Source organism: Meles meles, chromosome 7, assembly GCF_922984935.1.
Source record: "Meles meles chromosome 7, mMelMel3.1 paternal haplotype, whole genome shotgun sequence".
Lineage (NCBI taxonomy): Eukaryota > Metazoa > Chordata > Mammalia > Carnivora > Mustelidae > Meles > Meles meles.
In genome coordinates, this window is record NC_060072.1 from 112614978 (window position 1) to 112625527 (window position 10550).

Here is a 10550-nt window from a genome sequence, read left to right on the forward strand (position 1 = left end):
TTGAGAATTAGAGGAGGAAGAAATAGGAGCAGTAAAGAGAGTGAGCAGAAAGGCAAGCATCAGGGTTGAAGGGTGGAGGTGGAGTTAGAAAGAGAAGAAAGGACACAGGGTTTTGGCACCTGTTTTACAGTATCATTGCTCAGCTCACTGCAGAGGGAAAGAGGACGAGGTATTCCTTCTCAGGTGTACCAGTAATGACAAAGACAGCCTGGCAGGTGTCCTTCAGTGCAGATATAAATACAAGCTTGTGGTTCTATTAGACGACTTAGATGGATAAGCCAGGCACTTGGTTACCAATAGACTGAGCTGGATCCCAAGGAATGGGCTACTTTCTTTGAAAGAAACTACTCTGTGTCTTTGATCCCTTTCAAAGTGTTGTCTGAGAGTTTTGCTCACCCTTCCTAATCCATTGTCAAGCTGGAATGCTGCTAAAATTGTCTTGTTACCCTAAAAGAGTCACCCTACCCACTCAGATCTCCCTGAGCATTTGGTCTCTTGACTGTGGATGGCGGCCTCCTCCCAGCAGGTACCTACTGCTCTGGAACATTCTGAAGATCCTACCCCCTTCCCTCTTAGTAATCATTACTGTTTTGTCCTGTTTGTGGATTTCATGTTCTCCTAGGTGACAGTTAGCTGTCTCAGAGGCACTAAGGACAATGGTTAAAAGGTATGCCCCATTACTCTTTCCAAGAAACACAGAAATTTTGCAAAGCCCTTTTTTTTTTTTTTTTAAAGAAATCAAGTTTAAATCCAAGGGGATGATTTTGCCGTATAAGTGAGAGGCAATGTGGGATTGTGTTTGAGAGTGTGGGCCCTGGGACCCTAATACCTTAGTTCATATCTTGGTTTCCCAACTTTCACCCTGGGTGAACTGTCTTTCCTGTGCCTTACTTTCTTTGTCTGCAAAATGAGGATAAAAATTGTATTTACTTCATAGGTTTGTTGTGAAGATTAAATGGCGCCAACATGTAAAAAGTTCATAGCATATAGTGAGCATATAGTGTTAGTTATTCTTACCATTGGCATTAATTAAGTGTGAGATGTGGGAGGGGAGAGTCAGTAATGTTAGATCATCCATTTATTCATAGTTATAGATCATTCGTCATTGTCAGACTGTGAAACACATAGCCTTCCCCAATTCCTGGTTCTCAGCTTAGGAACTGGGCTTTGCAGGAGACTGTAACTACTTAAGGAAGTGCCAAGCCTTTTTTTATATATTTATTTAAGAATGTATTTATTTTTCTGAATATGCAGCACAATCAAATGTAATTTTAAAAAAAGTATGAAGAGGCCTAGTGTGAAGAACCTTCCATTCCTGTCTATTATTCAGCAAGTTCCTTCCTCTCCCAACTACTGGCCACTGCTATTCATTTTTAATTTCTTCTTCTAGAGTTTCTTTGCACATACATTAAAAAAAATGGATATAGATCCTATTTTTTCTTTTTCTAAAAACACAGTTGTAGTATGTTACATACACTGTTTTATTCCTTTTTTATTTTTTCAAAGAATTAGTATGATTTTGAGGGAGATAAAGGGAAATATGTTACTATAATGTGAACTTTTGGAAATAGGTGTGATGAAGTTCTAGAACCTAGGTGAGGTTCGGTGGGCTGAGGTCCGGAGCCGATGACCAAGAAAGAATTCTTGAGACATCTTTGGTGCAAAATGGTGGTTTATTAAAGCACAGGGACAGGACCCGTGGGCAGAAAGAACTGCTGCCCCGGGTATGTGAAGAGTGGTTGGTTATATACACAGGAGCTGGGTAGGTGAGAACAAAGGGGATGATGTTAGTCTGTAAGGAATTTTGGAAGCAAGGTCTCCAGGACCTCGAGGGACTAACTATTGTTGGGAGAAAGGTTATTTTTACTAGTAGTAAAAATCTTATTGTGAGACCCTTTAGATGTATATCAGTGGGCCATATGCTTAGGAATGATTCTCAACACTATCTTGGAGATCTAGAGATAAAGTTTCACATTTCAACCATCAAGTGTCTGTGTTAGTGAGATTTGGGTTTAGAAGAAATTTAACTTTATTTAGGGCTTGAGGAACTGAGTTATTTGCCTCTGGAAATTGTGCTATTGTTAAAATAGCGTCTTTGTTGTAAATCTCCAGGACATTGGTAAACCAGGGAGACTCCTGTCTTGCAGGATTGTGATCTCTGCAAGTTAAGTATTTGTTTCTCTTTTATGGCAGTTAGAGGTGCCTGAGGAATATCACACATATTACCGAGGGGAGTGGGTGGAGAGGGGGTGCAAGGTGCCAGCTTTTGCTTTGTCCTCAGCCAGCCTCCTGCTCCCTCATCATCTCGCACTCCCCTTCATCTGTTTTGCCCCTCCCCTCACTCCCCTTCCCTCTGGCAACCATCAGTTTGTCTTCTGTATTTATGGGTCTGTTTCTGCTTTTTGTTATTCATTTCTTTTGTTTTTTAGATTCCACATATAAATAAAATCACTCTAAGTCCATCCATGTTGTCACAAATGGCAAGATCTCATTTTTTTTCAGATTTTATTTATTTGATAGACAGAGATCACAAGTAGGCAGAGAGGCAGGTAGAGAGAAAGGAGGACGCAGGCTCCCTGCTGAGCAGAGAGCCTGATGTGGGGCTTGATCCCAGGACCCTGAGACCATGACCTGAGCCGAAGGCAGAGGCTTAACCCACTAAGCCACCCAGGCACCCCTTAGAAAGTATTTGATATGTTAAAAATGTAATAAGTAACATGGACTGTTAAAACAACCTAAAAATAAAGTCCATTCCATGTAGCAGAAGAGCCAGATTAGGACCCAAGATTACTTGTGATATCTCTCTTTCTGTCAAATAAATAAATAAAATCTTAAAAAAAAATACTGTCCCCCCCGTCTGCTTCTCTGCCTGATTATGATCTCTTTGTCAAATAAATAAATAAAATCTTAAAAAAATACTTTCTACTTATTCAAACAACTTGACTAAAAAATACCCATGAAAATTAAGTAGCCTAAATCTTCTCTGTGATATACATTCATATTTGTTTATCATAAGCATATGTCGACTACTTGGAGTTCTGCAGCTTTTTCATTTAATATTATCATCTACTCAGTTTCCAGCATTATCTACTTCCTTTCTATATGTGTTTGTTTCCTAGGGTGGCTGTCACAGATTTTGACAAACTGGGCAGCTTAAAACAACAGAAATTTATTCTGTCACAGCACAGGACACCAGGAGTCCAAAATCAAGGCGTCTCTCTCTGAAAGCTGTATGGGAGAATCCTTCCTTGCCTTTTTCAGATCTGAGTGGCTTCTCACATGGAGAGAGAGAAAAATGGCGGAGACACGAGTAGGGCACCTTGGTTTTGTCTGGTCTCTGGGATTCAACTAGCTATCAAATCATTCTGAACACCTGTGAACTCAGCCGGAGATCTAAGAGAATTACTGCAATTCTACAAATAGAAAAGGATCATTTTCTTTAAGAATGACAAGATGATAAAACTCACCCCAAAAAAAGAGAACAAAAGGCCATACTGACTGCCAGAGACCTAATCAATATGGATATAAGAAAGATGTCAGAATAAAGAGTTCAGAATAATGAACTCTTGAAAAAAGCATGGAAGACACTAGAGAATCCCTTTCTGGAGAAATGAGTGACTCCTCATATTCACTGCTTTGGGCCAGCAAAACTCCCATCTCTACCTTTGTAGAGATGTACCTCTCCTTTGGCCTGCTGTGTTTCTATCTTCTTTTCTGATGCTTATAATGGAACTTGTCGTTGAATTAGGACCCACCCTAATCCTGATTGCATCTTGATACATCTTTTTTTTTTTTAATATTTTGTTTATTTGACAGAGAGAAATCACAACCAGGCAGAGAGGCAGGCAGAGAGAGAGGAGGAAGCAGGCTCCCCGCGGAGCAGAGAGCCTGATGCAGGACTCGATCCCAGGACCCTGGGATCATGACCCGAGCTGAAGGCAGAGGCTTTAACCCACTGAGCCACTCAGGCGCCCCTATATCTTGATACATCTTAATTGCATCTAAAAAAACTGATATCCCAGGGGCACCTGGGTGGCTCAGTGGGTTAAAGCCTCTGCCTTCGGCTCAGGTCATGATTTCAGGGTCCTGGGTCCGAGCCCCGCATCAGGCTCTCTGCTCAGTGGAGAGCCTGCTTCCCTTCCTCTCTCTCTCTGCCTGCCTCTCTGCCTACTTGTGATCTCTGTCTGTCAAATAAATAAATGAAATCTTTAAAACTGACATCCCAAATAACAGTGTGAGGTTCTGAGTGGACATGTCTTTTGGGGACAATTCAACCCACTGCTGTACATTAGTAGTCATATAGTATTCTTTCCTATTTTTTAAAAATTATTAACTTGAGAGAGAGAGCGAGAGCACTCACACAAGCACAGAGGGAGCGGGAGAAGCAGACCCCTGCTGAGCAGGGAACCCAATGCGGGACTCCATCCCAGGACTCTGGGAGCATGACCTGAGCTAAAGGCAGACATTTAACCAACTGAACCACGCAGGTGCCCTGTATTCCTTCCTATTAATATGTTGGCCATTTCAGCTCTTTTTGATTTTTGCTAATATGAATAGCAGCTCTAAGTGGATGCATATGAAAAAGCCATGAAACAGTACTATTATTTTCCTTGTATATTATTTTCTTGGGATAATTTTCCATTGTCAATTTATAACAGCATTGGTGAGAAGGTTTCCAGCTCATTTAGCATACTGCCAGGGTGTGGTCTAGAGAGACTGGCTCACCTTGCAATACTCAGCAATAGTGAAAGAACTGGACCAAAAAAAAAAAAAAAAAAAGGATACTTCAACCAATTGTTTCAGTGTCCAACAGGAGGCAAATACCTAACAAGTAAAGCATTAACTATACACAGAATACCAAAGCCTCAGAAAGAAGAAGGTAATGACTTAACTGCCCTATCATTCCTATGGTGCCACTTTATCCCACACATATCTGTTGATGCTCTTTTAGGAGCTGGCAGCTGAAGAAAGTGGTTACATGATCTGTAACAGAACCTTAGATGCAATGAGGGTAAGGGCTTCTGCACTGGCCTCTAATTAGCTTGAGCTAACTTGTGAGGGAAATGAGTTTTTTCTCAGTTCCCCAACCTCAGTGTTCTCTGCCATTTGCTAGTCTTGTCTTTGACCCCCAAGCCTAAGTGCCCACTACCTCACATTCTCACTGGCTGATCTTTCTGCTGAATTCTATGTGGCTGACTGATGTTGGCCTAAAGGGCTGCCCACTCCCTGGGAGGGGGGAGGGGGGAGGTGAGTTTAACAGGGATTAAAAGCTAAAGTTATGGAGATGATGCACTGAAAGTTACCATTTCTGGCATCAACCTTTTGGGAGGAGTGAGCAGGGGAAGAATTAGGGCCTTTAGGAAAATGCTGTCTTCCCTAGCTTAAAACAAAACAACCCAGACACTCTAAGCTTGCTTTCGAAAGGAGATTTGCCCAGGAGAAGGTAAACTGGATTGTGTGACTCCAAGTTTATTGAGACTCACCTTCTCCTTGGTGGTCTCTTAATGCTGGTGACTACAGCAGCAGACCTCAAAGGGAACCGCTTCATCTGTGACTACTGTGGCCAAAGATTCCCATCCTTCTCTTAGTACCAGGCAGCATCAGAGAAACAGCTTGGCCATTAATGTGTTTATGTGAGTGTACTTAATGCTAGAGGATAACCAGAGTTAAGTAAGTATGGTGAGTACCTGAATCTAGATAATCTGATTATAAAATCTAATCTGCTGTCTGGAATTTGTAGTCTCACAGTGTTGGGTCCATGGTCAAAGGAGCGAGACTGATACAAAGTGAAGGTCAAGCAAAGCTTTATTTCACGCCAAGCATCGAGAATCAAACCGACCGTTTGGGCCTCGCCTCTCACAGAGAGGGTGACCCCTCCCTGCCGTACAGACTAACTTTTATAGAGCAAAGGCCATGTGGTTGGGGCTGGCCACACACAGGTGGCCAATGAGATTGTAACACACAGATGAGCTGCACAGTCATGCTAGGTCACACATGGGTGGCGAATTGTAATTCAATTGGCTACTTGAATTAGCCTATCACCTTGGTCAGAATTAGTGCCCAAAAGGGGGGGCCCACACTCCTTGGTAGCTAGGGAGACAGTATGCACGACGTACTGATTGGATATCTCCACCTGACCTGAGCCACCCTTGTATTTGGGCTTTGTTACCTGAGACTGGTTTCCCGGATTTGTTTTTAATTAAGTTCCCCTGGGGGGGCAGGGGATCAATTTAAGTTTTACTGCATAAACAACAAAATGGCTGTTCAACTGGGGTGGAGCCGCTCTGGCTGAATAGGCCCTTACAATAGCAGTGTAGGTGCCTGGAAATTAACAGATCTGTTTTTGTATCTCTTCCTCTGGCTTCCCAGTCTCCCTTCCCATGGGAACTCCATCTTTAATACACACCCCTGGGAGCCCCAGCCTAGGTATGTGGACTCTCAAAGTCTAAGATAAGAGGATGAGAAGTCCTCCCTACCTGCATTTTTCCCTTCCAGTTCCAGTTTATAGGTAATGACAGCATTTGAGCTTAGCCTTTGCTACCAAACTCCCTGAGTACTCATCCCAGCTCTACCTCTTTTTTTTTAAAATTTTATTTATTTATTTGACAGACAGAGATCACAGGTAGGCAGAGGCAGGCAGAGGCAGGCAGAGGCTCCCCGCTGAGCAGAGAGCCTGATGTGGGGCTCGATCCCAGGACCCCGGGATCAAGACCTGAGCTGAAGGCAGAGGCTTTAACCCACTGAGCCACCCAGGTGCCCCACAACTCTACTTCTTAACAGAGTTAACATCTGTTTTCTTTCTTCTTCTTTTTTGTTTTTTTTTTTTTTTTTTTCTAATGTAAGGGCCTATTTAGCCAGAGCGGCCCCACCTCGGTAGCCTTTTTGTTGTTTATGCAGTAAAACTTAAACTGACCCTGCTGCCCCGGGGAACTTACTTAAAAGCAAGTCAGGGAAACCAGTCCCAGGTAACAAAGCCCCAATACAAGGGTGGGTCAGGTCAGGTGCAGACATCCAATCAGTAAAGTGCTCATACTGTCTCCCTCAAATAATTTTAAGACAGAGGACTTAAAAACTAAAGGGAAGCAAGGTTTTTTGTTTGTTTGTTTGTTTGTTTAAAACCCAAAGACTCTAAGGCCACAGTCATCTGCTCCAGCTGCCATAACAAAATATCACACACTGGGTAGCTTAAACAACAGAAATGAATTTCTTCACAGCTCTGGAGGCTGGAAATCCAAGACTAACAATCAGCAGGGTCAGTTTCTGGTGAGAGCTCTCTTTCTGATTTATGTACAGCCTCCTTTTCATGTCCCCATGTGACCTTCCTCTGTCCACATGCACTGCTGGTGTCACTTCATCTTCCTATAAGGACACTAGACCTATTGAATTAAGGCCCCACTCTTTGTGACTTCATTTAACCTTAATTACCTCCCTAATGGCCCTGTCTCCAAATAGTCCCAGCGGGGATTAGGGCTTCAATATAGGAATGGGGGGGCACAATCCAGCATTTATGGGGTAGTCATGGCTCCCTCCAGCCCAAACCCCAGAAAGGGAAGTGTTATGCCCAAATAATGGGTCCGTGATTAAAGGAGCGAGACTGATATAAGGCGAAGGTCAAGGAAAGCTTTATTTCGTGCCAAGCATCAAGAATCTAACCGAACGTTCCGGGCCACACCTCTTACAAGAGAGGGCGACCCTTCTGTTTCACAGACTGGGTTCCGGGCCACACCTCTTACAAGAGAGGGCGACCCTTCTGTTTCACAGACTGGCTTTTAAGGGCAAAGGCCATGTGGTCAGCCAGGCACAGGTGACCAATGAGATTGTAACACACACAGGAAATTCCACAGTGATGCTAGGTGACCAATTGAATTACAATTTACCCTAGTAGACATTAGAACCAGCCTATTACACCTTGATTAGGATTGGCGCCAAAAAGGCTTCCAGAGGGTGTGGGTCCCTACCCCTTGGTAACCAGGGAGACAGTATGCAAACCCCCACTCATCTGATGTCTCCACCAGGCCTGACCCACCCTTGCATTTGGGCTTTGTTACCTGGAGCTGGTTTCCGGGAATTGTCTCCAAGTAAATCCCCTGGGGGAAGGGGAACAGGGACAATTTCTAAATAGGTCCTTACAGGAACGATGACAAAGTTCAAAGGGCATCATCATAATCACTAGTATTGTCATTATCATTTTTTAGAAGAGTTTTTTTATATATATATTTAATTAATTAATTAATTTTTTTCAGCTTAACAGTATTCATTGTTTTTGCACAACACCCAGTGCTCCATGCAATACGTGCCCTCCCTATTACCCACCACTTGATTCCCCCAACCTCCCACCCCCGCCCCTTCAAAACCCTCAGGTTGGGGCGCCTGGGTGGCTCAGAGGGTTAAAGCCTCTGCCTTCAGCTCAGGTCATGATCTCAGGGTCCTGGGATCGAGCCCCGCATCGGGCTCTCTGCTCAGTGGGGAGCCTGCTTCCTCCTCTCTCTCTCTCTCTCTGCCTGCCTCTCTGCCTGCTTGTGATCTCTGTCTGTCAAATAAATAAATAAAATCTAAAAAAAAAAAAAAAGACTAGGTTTTAAAAAAAAAACAAACCCTCAGGTTGTTTTCAGAGTCCATAGTCTCTTATGGTTTGCCTCCCCTTCCAGTTTCCCTCAACTTCCTTCTCCTCTCCATCTCCCCATTGTCATTTTTATCTTGGGACATTAAGAACCTTTTCACAATCTATTTGCTGGTTCACAAAGAGAACCGCAAATATCATTTTATTCAACAATGTTTATTGAGCATCTTTGATGCACTCAACTAGCTACTTTTTTTTTTTTTTTTTTTGGTCTGATGCATTTATTGCTATATCCCCCAACCTAGACAGTATCTGACACATTGTAGGTACTCAATAAATATCAGTGAAATTGATTGAAAGTGAAGTGCTCATGAGCTTTCAGAGGTCCGGGTCTCCCAGATGGCTCTCTCCCACTCCAGCCTCTGCTGTGTCCGTGCCTGGCTCATGGACACTGACCCTGGGGCAGCTCACCGTGGGCTTATTGATCTATTAACCACTCAACTTTGCCCCCTGGATTCTGTCTTGGCCTCTGTCCCAGACTTTCCAGGAATCCAAACCCAGCTGTTCTCAGTCTTGACTTTGCTATTATCTCTGTAACTTTATGGGGCTCTCACTCCTCTGTGTGCCAGATACACAAATGGACACTCATATTGGGTCTGTGGTCAATCCTATGGCCACACAGCAGGTCTTTTTTAATGTAAGTTTTAATTAGTGAGAATACAGTGCAATATTGGTTTCTGGAATAGAATTCAGTGATTCGTCACTTACGTACAGCACCAGTGCTCATCATAGCAAGTTTCTTCTTTAATACACATTACTTGTTGAGCCCATCCCCCACCTGCCTCCCTCCATCAACCCTCAGTTTATTCTCTGTTGTTAAGTGTCTCTATGGTTTGTTTCCTTCTCTCCTTTTTTTCTCCCCTCCCTTTTCCATATGTTCATCTGTTTTTTTCTTAAATTCCACATATGAGTGAGATCATATTTCTCTGACTGACTTATTTCAGCATAATACACTCTTGCTCCGTCTGTGTCATTGTAAATGGCAAGATTTCATTCTTTTAGATTATTGAGTAATATTCCATTGTATGCATATACCACATTTTCTTTATTCTTCAGTTGTTAGACATTTGGGCTCTCTCCATGGTTTGGCTATTGTTGATAATGTTGCTATAAACATGGAGGTACATGTACCCCTTTGTATCTGTAATTTTGTATCCTTTGAGCAAATATCTAAGGTCAACTAGCTACTTTTGATGGGGAGAACAACACAATCCTTGCCTTTAAGGTGTTCCAATTTTGTAGGGATGTTAAAACACATGCACACCCACATTATCTAGAATTCTAAGTGGAAAGTGCTAAATGTAATGGAAGAAGTAATGGAATACGATATGGATTTGGAAGAGAAAGAAATATGTAGTCGTTATCCTTTATTGAGCATTTACCATTACATGCTTGGGAGTTAGCTTAATCATGATTCTCAGTTTTCAGGATCTTACATTTAAGACAGACAAAAATTCAGCTCATAATCTAATAAGTACTGTATGTATCTGTGGGTTATACTGTATGTGTTAGTACTTTGGTGAAAGCAGCTCTATTGTCTTGCAGTGTCTTGCAGAAAAGCCATGAATTTGCCTGGAGTGACTAGATGGTTGGTGGTCAGGTGCCTGAGAAAGGTGGGATGTGAGACTTGGTTTCATATTTCAGCAGAGATTGATTGGCCTCTGCTGGGGAAAGTGGAGGTTTAATAATGTTTTCAAAATCTGAAGTGTAAAGAGAAGGGCTCATACCAAGGCCAGACCCAGTTGCTCCCAGCCATCTCCAACTAGTAGGGGAAATCCCTTGCCCTTCAACGTCCTGTGGCCCCCAAGAGGAGGCCCTATTATTGGGCAGAGAGGAAGCCAGATCCCTGATATCGCTTAGTACATTCTGGGCTTAAATGTAGGAAGAGGGAGTGATGATAAATGGATCAAGAAAGAGATTTGAAAATAAT